Below are 16,813 nucleotides of genomic sequence, written 5' to 3'. Positions count from 1 at the left end.
TGAGATAGGAGGTTCACGCAGGTTCGAAGTCAGCCGCACTGGCTTAAGAGACTCTGTTTCCAAATAAAAAGTATAAAATAGGTCTGGGAGTGTAGCCCGGAGGTAGAAGGGCTTCCAGGAACCCCGGTACTACCAAAAAAAAAGGGCTAGGGTTAGAGTTCAGAGGTAGAATTCCCTTAGTTTCAATCTCCATCACACACACACACACACACACACACACACACACACAACACACACACACAGATAGTAAAGATAAACTATGAACTACTATAAAGGTGAAACAAAATTATTGCTTTTCTTTCTATTATAAGGGTTACAGGTTTATAACAAAAGAGAGTCTAACAACAACAATAAAAAAGTAGAAAAGCAGCAGTCATGTGTAAAAACAAGTGTAACTCATTTTGTAACTAAGAGCCATGTTGTTCTGTACCCATTCTCTCCCAAGCAGTTTTGTAACTTAGGTTGAAACATTAGGTGCCAGCCAAACAGAATAAGGCTATCCTCAAGTTCTTGTTTCTGTAACATTGTTGCTTGCTTTGATTCAACAGACAGGCCACCTGTTTGTGGGTTTTCTCTTTTTAAACCCCTACCCATGGCTGGTAGGCAGGGCCCTCCAGTCAGACTTGTGGACTGAGGGTACTGCTGCTGGCCAGCTAATAAAGGCTCCAATTGGCACATACCTCTGGACTCTTGAGTCTCACTTCTCACTCTACCTGCATACAACATTTGGAGGCCCAGTGAGATTTTTGAGAGATAATTGGAAATCCCATCAGGGACCAATTTTCTGCCTTCCCTGGTGGTCCTTCATGCTGGCTGAGAGAGTAGAAGGAAAATCCTGAGAAAACGTTTCTTAGCCTCACTCTCCAATGCTACCTTGAGTCTAAGATCAGATGCCCTCTGGTGAAGCTGCCTGGATTTCTGGTAGGTTCATCATCTGGGCAGTTTGGACAGGCTGAACACAGCTGCTCACTTTGACTCCAAGGACAGGACAAGAAGGCATCCTGTCCTGACCACATGTCAGATTTTTTGTTTTGGCCAAATATATATTGTCTTTTAGTCTTTGTCTCTGTTTTGATATTATGGTTTGTCTTTGTTTTGCTCTATGCTTTTGCTTTGCTGAGCTATATCATGGGACAGGGATCATCTGTGCTTTCAAGTCCCACTGTACTTTTTTTTTTTTTTTTTTTTTTTTTTGCAGTACTGGGGTTGGGGATAGAACCCAGGGGAATTCTACCTCCAAGCTACACCCCCAGCCCTATTTTTTATTCTTTTTTTTTTTTTTTTTGGTGGTACTGGGGTTTCTGGAAGCCCTTCTACCTCCGGGCTACACTCCCAGACCTATTTTTTTTTTTATATATTTTTGAAACAGGGTCTCTTACACCAGCGCGGCTGGCTTCGAACCTGCGCGATCCTCCTGTCTCCGCCTCCCAAGCACGGGGATTACAAGCGTGCGCCACCACGCCCGGCTTTATTCTTTATTTTTTAAATGGGGTCTCACTAAGTTGCAGAGGGCCTCCCTAAGTAGCAGACGCTGTCTGCGAACCATGATCCTCCTGTCTCAGCCTCCCAAATGCTGGGATTACAAGCACGGGCCACCTTACATAGCTCTCCTTCAATGTTTTCTTGAACATTTTCAGGATTTTCAGAAATGTGCAGCTGGATATAAAACCTCACTTGACCTTTGTGTTCTCTGCAGACTGTGTAAAATTGATGGCTGACTTTTAATGTTGGATGGCCAACCAAGGGGACCACCAACATTCCCACCTCCCTCTGCAACCAACATGTCATTTTTGGTCCACCCAGACATGCAGACCAGGCCACCTATATTTAAGTCTGGATAGAAACCTGCTTTGATAAACCCAAATGGCTTAAAGTTTGTCTTTCAGGTTGCCCGCATGATCTCTTGCCTTCAAAGTCTTAATGGTTCTGGACAAAGAAATCTATTTTTGTCACCCATCTTCAAGTCCCCAGTTTTTCTTCTTCCTCTTCCCTGACACCTTGTTCTTTAGAGAGTTTTTTAGGCTCCTTACTATTCCTCGGACACCCTCCCACATTTGCTTTCCCCTCTGTATCCCTTATCTGCCCCACCTACTGCTGACTTACACCCTTCCCCTTTTTCTCCTCTTCTTATACTCTGTCGGGCTCTGTATATGGGTCAAAAAGAGAATCCATTCTTCCACTGTGCCAGGCCCCATCAGCCACTGGCCCTTTCATGGTCTATGTCCCTTTCACTGTTAGTGATCTCTACAACTGGAAAAAATCAAGATCCCTTCCTCTCTGAGGCCCCCAAGGGCCTTATCTCTCTCCTTGAGTTAATCTTTTTATACCCACCTTCCCACTTGGGATGACTGCCAGCATCTCCTTCAGATCCTTTTTACTTCTGAAGAGAGGAAGCATGTTTACCATAAGACATGGCAGTCTGTTCTGGGCCCTGATGGGCACCCTACTTCAGATTCTGCTCTCCTCGAGACTGTCTTCCTGGGTACGTGCCCAAATTGAGACCCCAGTGATGATAGAGGTAAGGAGTTTCAGGACTGATACCACCAGACTCTTCTGCATGGGGTCTGAGGAGCTGCTCAGAAGTCCACAAATTTGTCTATGGTGAGTAAGACTGTGGATAGCCCCACTGAGGCACCAAGTGTCTTCTCGGAGTATCTCCTAGAAGCCTACCAACTTTACATTTTCTAAGGCCCTCAAAAATAGGCGGGCCATAACCTTGGGTTTTGTCTCCCAATTGGCCCCAAATATTAGAAAGAAGTTGCAGAAATTAGAAGGTTTTGAGGAAAAAGTGCTGTCTGAACTAGTAGAAATAGCCCAACGGTCCCAATAAAAAACTCCCAGATAATAGGCAGGCCAAATGCCTGGCTAAGATCCTCCTGGCTGCCACTCCCAACTCCAGTGGCAAACTCTAAGCAGAAAAGGCCTTTAATTACCTTAAGAGAGCTCTGACCTAGGCACCAACTCTAAATCCCTGACCTCAATAAGCCCTTCCAACTCCATCTCACTGAAAAGGGGAGAATCACCAAAGGGGTTCTCACCCAGAGGTAGACCAGTTGCCTACCTCTCTAAATGACTGGACTATGTGGCTTTTGGATGACCAAACTGCCTAAGGGATGTGGCAGCGGTGGCCCTATTGGCCAAAGAAGCCTCTAAGCTGTGTATGGGCCAATAACTCTAAAGAGTAACCCCACATGCATTAGAGATTGTCATCAAATCTTCCCTGGACTGGTAGATTTTCAGTGCCTGGCTAACTCACTACCAGACTCTGCTCCTTGGTACCCAGAGGGTAAAATTCCTTTCTATGTCAGCCTTAAACACAGCCACTCTGTTTGCTAGATAGTGATACTGCTGGACCAGAACATAACTACTTAGGGATTCTGGATGAGTTCCAGAGGACAAGACCTGACCTGATAGACTCATCTTGGGAGAAACCAGAAGAGGTCCTTTTCACAAATGGTATCAGCTTCATCTTAGACAGTGTCCGGTATGCTGGGCAGCTGTGGTGATGGTAGACAAGGTAATATGCACACAACTCTGGGACCTGGCACCTCAACACAAAAAGCGGAACCAATTGCTTTGACACAGACCCTCTGGTATGGAAAGGGAAAGGTCACTAATACCTACACAGAGCTATATATAAAGAGAGTGGCTTCCTGACCTCAGGAGGATGGAAAATCAAGAATATCCCCCAAATCCTAGACCTCTTGGAGGCTATCTGGATCCCCAAAGAGATAGCCATTATCCACTGTTAATCCCACCAAAAAGACTCCACTGAGGCCTGAGGAAACAATTTGGCTGACCAGACAGCAAAAGAAGTGGTACTAAAACCAGTGTGGACTCTACATTTTGCCCACTATTCCTGACTGGTTCCTTCCTCCTTGACCAAATTACTCAGACTAAGATCTCATAAAATTAAAGGAAGCTGGAGCAAAAACAGACTCAAGCAGATGGGCCATACTTCCCAGCAGGAAAATTCTTGTTCCTGAAGGGATAGAAAATACCATTATTAACCAGGTGCATAATTCCAACCACCTGGGAGAAACCAAGCTATATGAGCTCCATAAACAGGACTACTGCACTTAGGGGTTATGTAAAATAATCCAGGACACAGGAAACAGATGTTCAGTGTGTGCACAAGTCAATCCCTGGTGGCATGCAGTGAACTCATAGACCCACTGGCTGAGAGGGACCACACCTGGCAGACATTGGGAACTGGACTTCACGGAGGTAAAACCTAGCAAGTATCACTACAGGTATCTACTTGTCTTTGTGGACACTTAACTTGGGCTGGGTGGGAGCATTTCCTACCCAAACAGAGATGGCACAGTAACAGTTAAAAAAAACTAGTGTTAAAAATTATTCCTTGATTTGGCTTACCCTTAACTATGGGGTTTTATAATGGCCCGGCTTTCATAGCCAAAGTCACTCAAAATCTCTTAAAGCTATTAGGGACCAATTGGAAATTACTTGGTGCTTATAGACCAGAGTACAGGGCAGGTAAAAAGAATGAACAGGGCACTAAAAGAAGTCCTAACTAAATTAACTTTAGAGGCTGGCGAATGCTAGACAGAACTCCTTTTTGCCCTTTTTCCATGTGAGATGTACACTCTATATGCAGGGTATCACCCTGTTAGAGATCCTCTTTGGGAGGCCCCCTCTCATCTTCCCTAAGCTTTGGAAAGACATTATCTATGGCATTAATCAGTTCTTTATAGGCCCTGCAGCAGATCCAGTCTGAAATAAAGATATTGGTCACCACCAGCTGAGCTCCTACTAGGGTCTAACGACTTTACACCCATTTCAAAAGGGAAACCAGGTGCATGTCCAGAACTTGCCCTCATCCTCCCTGAAGCCTAACTGGTCTGGTCCTTGGGTTGGATACTGACTATACCAACCTCAATCAAGGTAGCAGAAAAGTAAACCTGGATCCACCTGACCCATGTCAAGCCCATTCCAGGCCAAGACTCAAAGGATAAGTAGAAAGTTCAGCAGACCAACCAGCCAACTAAGATAAGACTTGTAAAACCCACCCCTATATCCTGATATAACATGTCTCTCCTATTTTTTCTAATACTCAAAACTTCTCTCCTATTGAAACTATCTGAAACTGAATCTCCACACTCCTTGCAAAACCACAGGTGGCAGTTGAGGACTGAGAGTTGATGAATAAGTCAAACTATCTATACAACAGGACAGCCCATCTTTAAGTTGGACTTATGTGAAATTTTCTGAGGATTTTCAACTACAGAAGGAGGTTATTTTAAGTGCTGTGGAGACTTTTACCCAGGCCAGGAACAGAATCTTCAGATAGTACAATTCTATGCTTGCCAAGCAATGGGTAACCCTAGCTGTTGAGGAACAGGACATTATCACTGCCTGAATTGGGGATGTAAAACCATAGCTTTTTTTTTTCTTTACAGAAGGATTCGTACCTAGAAATAAACTGGGATTAAACTGGTAAAAAGCCCCCAAGACCTGTCAGGAGGGAGTCTGTAATCCCCTCATAACCAAAGAAAAACTGTGGGATTGGAGACAGGCTCCATGGGACTCAGGGTGCAACTGGGGAATCCAAATTTATTTGACCCTGTTGCCAAATTTATTAAACAGAACCACAAACCTGAGCACCCCAAAAGTTAAATAGGTCCAAACTGGCAATTATTGCCCCATTTACCTCCTATCCAGAAGCCCCTAGTACCAGTTCCTAGAACTAAACCTCCATCCCCAACTTCAGTTGCATTTCCTGTGAGCCAAATGTAACCCGATCATGTCCTAGATCATCCAGAAAAAAGACCTCTTTTAAACACCTTAGATGATGTTTTTAGATTCTTAAACTCCATCAAGCCAAATAATACCAAAGATTGCTGGCTGTGCCTAAATCCATAACCTTCGTACTATGTTGGAGTGGGGGCTGACATCTCAGAGGCAGACATGAGAAACACCACAGCAAGGGTGTTCTCCTTAGAGCCAGTCCTGCCTTGAAATATTTCACCCAACAGGCCCCTATAAAAATATTCTAATTGCCCCCAAGGGTGTGTGGTTTGCTTACCTGTCAGTTTGACCCCCTATCTCTCCCTTCAAATGTTCAAGGTAAAGAGTTCAAATGAATTCTGTATAACCATTTATGTCATTCCTCAAGTGAGTGTACTATTTTAGTGGTGAAGAAGAAGAGAGCACTTGGGATTACTTAAACCTATACAGAAAAAAATGGGCTGCTCCAATCCTCATCCCTGCCCTGGCTGGCCTAGAAATAGCTGGGTACACTGCTACAGGGACTATGGAACTCATTACCAGGGATATTAATTTTAAAGCTCTTGGCAGGCAAGTTGATCATGACTTAGCAGATATGGATAGTCCTCTATTTGCCACCTGGAAGACTCCTTAAATTCCCTAGCTGATGTAGGTAGTACTCCAAAACAGAAGGGGACTTCACTTTTTGTTCCTAAAACAAAGGGGCCTCTGCATGACCCTAGGAGAAACTTGGTATTTCTACACAAACCACTTTGGGGTCATAAAAGATAGCCCAGCCATGGTCAGAAAGAGGTTTAGAGAAAGAGAGAAGGCTCAGAAAAAAACAAGGAAAGCTAGTATGAGAGGATATTTTTGTGGTCCCCTTGGATCACCACTTTAGTCAGTGCCATAACTAGCCCATTACTCCTCCTGTGTTTAGCCCTGCTCTTTGTCCCATCCCTGATTAGCTGTATTAGCAAATATGTACAACAGTGCATACAGACTGTCAAGTTAATGATATTACAGACCCAATATAAAACTCGGGCTGTTTTGGAGGATAAAACAGATAAAGATACCATATGAACTAAAGATTTGTTTATAAGTAACTAAAACCAGTGAGGAAAATAAAAACAAGAGTAACTCATTTTGTAATGAACATCCATGTTGTTCTGTACCCATTTTCTCCCCTGAAGTTTTGTAACTAGGTTGAAACATTAGGTTACTGACAAACAGAATAAGGCTAACCTCAAGTTCTTGCTTCCATGACACTGTTGCTTGCTTTGGAGTAACAGACCGGCCACCTGTTTGTGGGTTTTCCCTTTATATACTATATACCCCTATCTATGGTTATAGCTATGCTCCTCCAGTCAGACTTCTGGATTGAGGCGACTGCCACTGGCCAACTAATAAAGTCTTCAATTGGCACGTACACCTGAACTCTCGAGTCTCTTATAAAGGCTTCAATTGACACCTACCCCTGGACTCTTGAGTCTCTTATTTCTTGCTGGACCTGCACACAATGATGTCAAGGCTTTTTTTTTTTTTTTTTTTTTTTTACGGAGTATAGCATTTATCTTGGCAGTAAATTGAGAACGCTTTAGGAATTGTGTATACGAGGTTACCATAACAAACCAGGCATGTTGGGACACATCTGTAAACCTAGTACATAGGTATGTCAGACAAGAGGATTGAAGGTTCAAGGCTAGACTTAGAAATACCCTATTTCAAAATAAAATGGGTTGTGGGTATAGCTCAGAAACAGAATGTACTTTGGTTCAACACACACACACACACACACACACACACACACACACACACATTTACAAATGACAAGCTAAATTATCCATTTTACCTTAAAAACACTTTACAGATGCTCACCTTTTCTCTAATTACTATAAACCATAGTTGGAATATCTTAATTGTTCAAGATTTTCCTCTTTCCCTCTACATTTCTATAGCATAAAATTTAGTGAAGAATTTACAAGTGCCATTGTAACATATATGCTAATTGTAATTGTTTTAATGATTTCATCATGTGTAACGCAGAGTTGCTTTATCACAATTGTTTTTAATAAAGAGTTCTAGATTATCCTGGGATATTCAATTAGTTGTCATTGCAGTAGAAATTTTGCAACCAGCTTCCAAAAACAATTAGGTATGTGCTTCCTAATATAGAAATCAGACAGCATTAACATTGCAGCATCTATAAAGAATGGTTTTCTTGCTTATCTGCCTCACTGATTCGAGCTTCCCTCCTCCCTAAAAGTTGGGGAACACAAATTTATTTGCCAAGTTTCTATTCCCTGGCTCCTGCTTAAAGGCAAACTCCATTCTTCCCTCTCAGGACTGTACCATCTTGGGCATCGGACAAGGAATATATGCCAAGAAATATGTAAGTGAGACCCAATCTCAGGATTAGTTTGTCAAGTGTAAAATTCTATTTAATTATAATATTTTCTGGGACAATTGATTTATATTATTTCTTTCAAAGTAACAGATTTCTCTGGTCTAATTCGAAATACATATTTTGAAATGTTTTATCCATCGATCCCAGGATAAACTTTGAATTCCTGTGATTGTCTGTTTAGCTATTAATTCCTTGTCTGAAAATCTTTCTGGAGGGTTGAAATCAGCTGCCATTAACTTGGATGCTTTCCCTGTGACCTCTATTTTTTTTCAGTTAACCTCATATGCAGAACAGTATCATTTGATCCTGGCTATCTCTTATTTCCAAGGTTGATTCACATTTTTATTAAAACTTAAGATTTGAGAATTTCTTTTCAGATGGTAATTATTTTTATATGATTGTTTCTCTATTTCCAGTGTGGGTCACTTTTTACCTTGTACTGGAGTTATCACAATAACATATTATGCTATTTACATATTTGGATGGAAACTACTCTCTCTTTTCAATTTATAAATATAACATCAGCAATAAGAAATAAATTCAGGGACACACAATTTTGAAGTTAGACCTCTGACAAGTCTAACATCTGGATAAAGCTGTGAACCAATTTTTAAACAATTTTCTAGCATCAGTCTTAGAACATTCAATATTGATGATCTGAAGTCACAAATGAAGCCTTTCATCTAGAATCTTGATTTAACAAGGTAATAAATTATTTGCTATATCTTTAAAAAGTTCTAATTGTAAATGTTTACAAAACTTTAAAATTTATATTGCTGTGTTAATGAGACAGCTTCCACTGTTTAGCACCTATGATTGGACAAGTTTTTAATATATATTGTCTCATTGTGTCATCACAATGAGACACAATAAGAGATATTATTTTCCTGATTTCACAAATAAGGAAATAACAGTACTGAGAAACTTAACTATTTGCCTTTGATAATATTCAAAGACAAATTCCACGTATAGATATCTAAGCTCCTTGGTAAAATATTACTTAATGTCTAAATATGGTCTGATAGTTTTCATTTTTAAAAGTTTTAAGTTTATTAAATTTCTCATCTAAGGTGTGTGTGTGTGTGTGTGTGTGTGTGTGTGTGTGTCTTACAAGGCATTGAACTTAAGAGCATTTCATCTTCAAGCTACTTCCTCAATCCTTTATATTTTTTTGTTTTTTTAAAACGGAGACTTTCTAGGTTCTTGAGTCTCACTACATTGCTGAGAATAGTCTCAAACCTGTGATTCTTCTGTCTCAGCCTCCCAAGTACTGGGATTACAGGTGTGTACTACCATGCCCAGCTGCATTTATTTATTTATTTTATTATTTATTTATTTATTTTATTTACTATATTATTTATTTTCTTTATTATATTATTTATTATTTATCATTTATTTATTATTTATATATTTATTATATTTTATTGGTATATTATAGTCATACATCTTAACAGAGTTTAAGATGATAGAGGCATACATGCACGTAGAACTCATTTAGCTCTTCTCCAATTCTCATCCCGTTCACTTCCCCCTTCCTCTTTCTCCTATTTGGCTAAGTGATTGTCTTTGATATGTTTGTAAATGTACATTAGGAACTTTCTCTCTTTCTCGCTTCCATCCTCCTCAGTTAGGTTTCCTTATTTGCTCATTTACTGTTTCTTCTACTTCATCTTGAGTGTGTAGTTAGGTAATATATAGTAAAGAATAAAGGTAGTAAAAGTAAAGTGAAATTATAGTAACCAATGTCACATGTTTAGATAAAATGATAGAAAATAGATATAATACAAGGAACTGGCAGACAGGTTCTCTAGGAGTCAGCCAAGCAAAACATAACACATACAATCTCTCACATATAAACACACAAGAGGAAAGGAAAAGAAAAGGAGAAAAATAAATAAATAATAAGAAACATTAAGCTGGGCATGGTGGCACATGCTTGTAATACAAGTATTTGGAAGGCTGAGAGCGGAGGATTACACAGGTTTGAAGCCAGCCTCAGCTACTTAGCGAAGCTCTCAGCAACTTAGTGAGACCCTGTTTCCAGATAAATATGAAACAGGTCTGGAAGTTCAGCCCAGAGGTATAAAGCTCCTGGGTTCCATCCCTAATACCAAAAAAAAAAAAAACAAACAAAAACAAAAAAACAAAATTAAGAATCACTTAAGTAATGAGAAAAATTTTCTCATTGGAAGAGAACTGATTTCCCTTGTGGCTGTGTGTGTGTGTGTGTGTGTGTGTGTGTGTGTGTGTGTGTGTGTGATTTTTTGTTTGTTTGTGACTTGCTTAGATATGTAAGCTGCTCCAAAACTCCAGTTCAAGCCTGCTCACATGTCTGCTTTGTGTTCTACTTTGATAAGGAGGCAAATTGGGCTAGAGGTTCAGGGAGGGGCTGACTTCAATTGCTGGCTTCTGGGAGGAGACTATTCTAGGCTGATTTAAGGATGTGGCTCAAGGCATTAACCCAGCATTCACTAGGGTCCTAAGGTCAATTCCTTGTGCCACTAGAAGAAAAAAAAAAAGGAGAAGGAATAAGAAAATAAATTGATAAAACATCTAAAAGGGGGGAAATATGGGCATAAAGTCAGTAATAAAAACAGAAACAGACAGAACAAAAAGAAAAAGAGAAAAAATAAACAACAATAAAAAACTCTCATACTTGGCCTCGACATCTGTATAAGTTCCACTTATTATCGTGATGTCCACAGCATGTTCAAAGTGTTTTCTGTTGCTTGCAAACCTGCAACAGAAGCATCAGTTTGCAGTTCCACTGCTATAGTGTACTGTTCAGTGACTCTGTCTGTCTGTGTGGATGTTCAAAGCAAGTTGCAGGAACTCTGCAGTCTCCATAAAGAACACTAGGTTGTTCTGTAATTCCCATGCCTGGTGTTTTTCTTACAGTTCTCCTTGTGGCATGAAGCCATGGTCTGCATGAATTGTTACCCCCTTTTTATGGTCTCTTTTCAGTTACTCCATGAGGAGTCTACACTCACCTCCCTGGAATTATGCACTCACCTCTGCTACTGAGTGCATGGTAGGATAATGGAAAGGAGGAATAAGATTGTAGATTTGGTCATCTTTCTCTGTCCTGTCTTCATGGGACTGTGAGGTTCTGTGGCTGATGTCTTACATGTGCATGGATTGAGTCTCCATTGTTGGATTTAAGATTTTCCTGGATTTCCAAAGTTCCTGTCTGTCTGCAGCGAATCCTCTTATTCTGTAATCTCTGCTTGCTCAAGGAATTTATTGCTTCTTTTTCATTTCTCAGGCTCGGTGTTTAAAAGTTCCCTTGTTGATCTTATTGATTTTCCTTATACTTAGTTTCCATCTCCCATAAAAGTAGTCTGGGATGTGAGATGCTGTTTAGTTCAGAGCTCCCTGAGATGAGTTAGAGACAGGCTCGCCTAAGGGTTCTTAGTCTATTGCCATCTTTCTGCAAGTTCCCAGATGCAAAATTTCTGTAACTGCAGTCTCCATTCCATTCCCCTCATTGACTTTTAAAAATTAATGCTTTGGCATACATACTATTTATCTTATGGAATATTATTTGCCAGAAAATAATTCTAACAATATGAATCTACAAATTGGTAAAAGTATATAGTTGTAATTGTTCTTAAGAATCCAGGTTCTGAAAATAGTGAATTGTCTCTACAGAGAATATTTTTCTTTATAGAGTGTTAGTTTAAGTGTAGGTTAAATGTTATGTGGAGATTATAATTTCTTATCAGTACAAACTGTACTATTTATTTATATATTTATTTATTTATTTATTTATTGGTGGTACTGGGGTTCCTGGAAACCCTTCTACCTCCGGGCTACACTCCCAGACCTAGTTTTATATTTTTATTTGGAAACAGGGTCTCTTAAGCCAGCGCGGCTGGCTTCGAACCTATGTGATCCTCCTGTCTCCTTCTCCCAAGCGCGGGGATTACAAGCGTGCGCCACCATGCCCGACCCTGTACAATTTATTTTTAAAATGTATACTCAAGCTAGATTAGAATCAGAAACAAAAGGTGAGACTGGGATGCCAAAAAGAGGCCTTCAAGTTTTAATATTTCGGACCAGGAGGAAAGCAATCCAGAAGATATAAAAAAATTTTACAGTTTCTGAATACACTGGTTACATGAGGCTCAATTTTTTTGTTGTTGTTGTTGAACTGGGGGTTCCTGGAAGCCCTTCTACCTCTGGGCTAGACACCCAGACCTATTTTATAGGTTTTTGTTTTTGGAAACAGGGTCTCTTAAACCAGCCAGGCTGTCTTTGAACTAGCGCGATCCTCCTGTCTCTGCCTCCCAAATGCAAGGATTACAAGCTTGAGCCACCACGCCTGGCACATGAGGCTCAATTTTGAAAACTCTGTTCCTGTCCTGCCTTCCCCATGTGATTTTCATAGGATTTGTTTCTTGAAAAAAATTAAGAATAGAATAGAAGATGTTTATGTGTTCGCAAGCTACTGTTTTAGAGCTTTTCAGATTCAGTAGTAGAAAGTACAAAGGAAAGACATCTTTACTTTCAATTGTTGGTGATGTGGTAAATGAGTATCAGTGATTGAAATAAGCACTGAAGAGTCACTCAGGAAGGCAAAAATTTATTTTTTTATAACTTTAGTTTAACTTCTTCAAAAGCGTATACAATCAACAAAAAGTCTGATAAGCAAGCACACTAAGTAGTAAGTCCACTCAATTGTTTTTTTGTTTTTGTTATTTTTTATTTTCTGATGGGATCCTGCCCCTTGATCTGATTGATTGGATCTAAGACAGGTGAAAATTCTGAAGCAAAGTTTGGCATATAAACAAAGTTTAAAATACAATTCTGGAGTAATTTGCTTATTTAAAGGACAGGTAAGAATTTTTAAGTGAAGTTTAAGATTCTGAAAGATTATGGCTAATCAAAGGTTACATGAGCTAAAAATGGGTAAGATTTTGGATGATTCCGGTCAAAGTTTAGAAGAGCTAAAACGACTGCTGTCTGGCCATCTGTTTGACAAAAAACATTTTATATTTCTTACCATAGCAAACAATGAGAAAACATAAATGAAAAAGATAATAAGAATATAGGCTTATTGGTAAAAATGTTCTTCATTTTGTGGCATTTAATATTGGTTGGGTTGTGTTGAAAAATGAGAATTATGAGATGCTATCGCTAGAAGCCATATGTAGAAAATGAAGATATGCATGGGGTGTTGGTTTTGTTTTTTAAAAAGAAAATTTGAAAGTCAAATCATGTTGCAACAGAAAACATAGATTATCAATTTAAAGACATATAAGACCGGAGAAGGCATATATTCCAGCTTAATCAGTCTGATATTAGAAGTTTCTCCAAATACCGAAAGAAAAGAGCTGCTGGGACATTATAATTGTGACAACATATAGAAAACTAACACTAGTTCTAAGTATAAAGATGATCTTAGAATCTTTATGTCTATACTTATTGATTAGTTATGGATTTAGTCAAGTTATTCCTAATTAATATTTTTGTTAGTTATGATTATATAATGGAAACTTCACCTATCATTCATTTGGAATAATTGTATTATACTTTGTATAATCTAGGATAATAACAATGATAGCTAGAAGGGTACTGTTGGTTATAATGATGCAAGGAATATTAAATAGGTTGAATATTCTCTATTCAAAAATACAAAATCTGAAATGCTCCAAAATCTAAAATTTTTGATAGCCAACATGCTGTCACAAGTGAACACTGTGGCACATGACTACATGTGGTGGATCTTAGCAAAATGTAGGTACACTAAAATGTTCAAAATTACCTTCAGTCTATGTGAGTAAGATATAAAGGAAACATAAATGAGTTTCACATTTAAAGTTGAGTCACATCCCCAAAATATCTCATTATATCAATGCAAATATTCCAAAATATGAAAAATATTCAAACACTTTTCAATTTGTCACATATCTTTACCCATTCTATTTATATTGAAAAAATTTTTAATTTTATTATAACTTTTTGTATGCAGAGAACATAGCAAAATTTTTCTTGTTGGTAATGAAATATTTACTGACACCTCATCTATTACTATTAATTTACTAGGTCCAACATGGAAAAAATATCCTTGATTTGATTGTTGTCTCCATATGTTGAAATCTACCTATTTCTGGTATGCTATACCCAGGCATAAATGTTGTGAATCAACTAAACTTAACATAATACAATAGGAAAGAGAGGATATTTCATTATTTTGTATGTCTATATTTTTATACTCGTTCTCATAAAAATTAACACATAGTTACATAAGTAGAAGGACTTTTCTCTAACATATGTCATATTCATATTTCCTTAATTAATAAACATGTATATATTCCCAATTGTATGTTCATGACACACAAAGCTCGAGGATAAATATCCTCCTAGGCCACGAAAAATTTCATTCTGCATATTGAAAATGAGTACAGTTCACTACCAAACATAACAGTAGGTTGTCCATTTTCTGGGTCTCTTAATGAGTTTGAAAAGCTGAATTATGGAAATCCAATTCAGGAATTGGATGATAATGTCTAACATGTTCATTATTTATTTGAATAACATGTTGCAGCTCTTGTGTTCATGAATCATAGTACAGGGTTTTATAGTTTTACTGAAAATTTTATACAATATCATAATAATGTTGGTAGTGTTTTTTAACTTTTAAAGTTCTATAAACTAACCAGTTTGCTAATTATTGTATATATAATCTTTGGTGTTGGTGCTTCTCAATTAGGGACTTAGGGAAATTTCTTATGGCCAATAAGAAGTGAAATGAAAGTATTTTCCTATTTTCCCATTTTATACATGTGGAAAGAAAGGTAAATGAAGTTTAAGTAACTTGTTCAAAGTCATTCATGTAAGTACACTGTGATTTTGAAATTTAAATCCAGACATTCTAGCTTTAGCGCTCCCCAACTCAACCAATTAATCTTCTGTCTACAGTTCTTCAAATTCCTTGCAACTTGATTTATATAGGGCCCTTGGTCCAGAAATAATGTCATATTATTGATTATTTACCTGTATTACCTTGCAGTAACAGGGCTTCATTACCACACCCACTGGAGTATAATAATATTAAAAAACACAGAACTGAGGAAATTCAGATTTTATCTTGAATTTCAGAGTAATAAGTAGTTTAATGGGAAACATTGATATTGGTACTATGAAACTATTTCAATGAAATGAGTTGATGAACCTCAGTTAATACTTTTATGACTCTTTCCCAGTTCTAGGACAACTTGATCATCAATGAAAAATTATTCATACCTACAAGAAGGTAAAACCATTATCACAACATGGCATGTCTATATGTTGTGATTTTTATGATCATAAGTATAATTGATATGATCCTCTGAATAAAGAAATATTCCAAACATCTACTGAAGTCTTATTTTTATGATTTTATACTAAACACATTCTTTAAAAAATAATAATCAAAAATGTATCTCTTCTTCCTTTGATGTGCATACTTAACATTTTCTCTTTCACATGTCCCTTGTATGAATCATCTAACTCAAAGAGTTTGAATCTTGAGTTTTGATACTTGAGTTATTTCACAATATTCTTTTGCAGGGACTTATATAAAATTTATATTCCTGAAGGTTAGTATAATTGCTAGAAGAAAAATCACACATAAAAAAAAAAGATAATTGATCGAGAAACCTTTCTTCCCTCAATGTTTTAATCAGATCTTTTGTTTTTATTTTATTTTTCAAACAAGTATTATTTTCTACATAACTTGACTATGAAAGAATTTTTAAAGTGTTTCTGCATAATTCACACTGAATGTAGGGCACAGAAACTGGCATTATTTTGGTATGAATATTAATTATTTATATGCAGATTAAGGATCATGGGACTTAGCCTACTGGAATATCTAAGTTTGCTTGCCTTTTTCTAAAGTAGTACATTTTCTATGCTCTTATATTATGGTTTCTTTATAAAAATTTTTCTAGTTCACCCCCAAAAAATCTCATCATATTAAGATTATAACTTTTGCATTAACTAAATTAACAATTATGAGTATGAAAAATAGAAATTTAATACAAAGCAATTGCATTTTTTGGCTCATCTTTTTCAGTCTCCATAAACAGAAATATATTGCATTTGCATGTTTTTCTTTGTGAGCCACGTATTTTAAGCACTTCATCTCAAAGTCTATTTTTTCATATTTGAGCATTTTTTATTTATAGCCACTGATTTTTCCCTAAAGCAATATTTAAAGAAACATAATTCCAAACTGAAAATGCAATAGGGTTCTCTTGATTATGACCTCCATTTCAACAATCCCCATCTTCAGGATGTGACTCTGTCATTGTTAGAGATAAAGGGAATTGAGATAAAGATAGAGTAGTAATCATTAAAAGCAGTGACCTCGGGACACATTATATTTCAAATAACAAAAGCACTCTCTGAATCATATGTAGAGGTGAAGCTTTACTTGAACTTCAAAGTTGGCACAATGCCTTATTCTTAACATAACTTTTCTTATTCATTCCTGAAATGGAGAATGATACTGGAGGCTATTTAGCCTGCAATCCCCTAAGAGACTTACATGACAATTATAAAATTTTAGCCAAGGGTGACGAGAAAGGAAACAAAGTTAAGAACATCATCTGTGAATCTTGTATTTCAAGAAAAAATATGTCCTTATAAAAATACTACCACAATTCTTGGCTAATATATGATTTTGTAATT

This window comes from Muscardinus avellanarius, assembly GCF_963383645.1.
Source record: "Muscardinus avellanarius genome assembly, chromosome: 15".
Classification (NCBI taxonomy): Eukaryota; Metazoa; Chordata; class Mammalia; order Rodentia; family Gliridae; genus Muscardinus; species Muscardinus avellanarius.
This window is presented reverse-complemented; position numbering follows the sequence as displayed.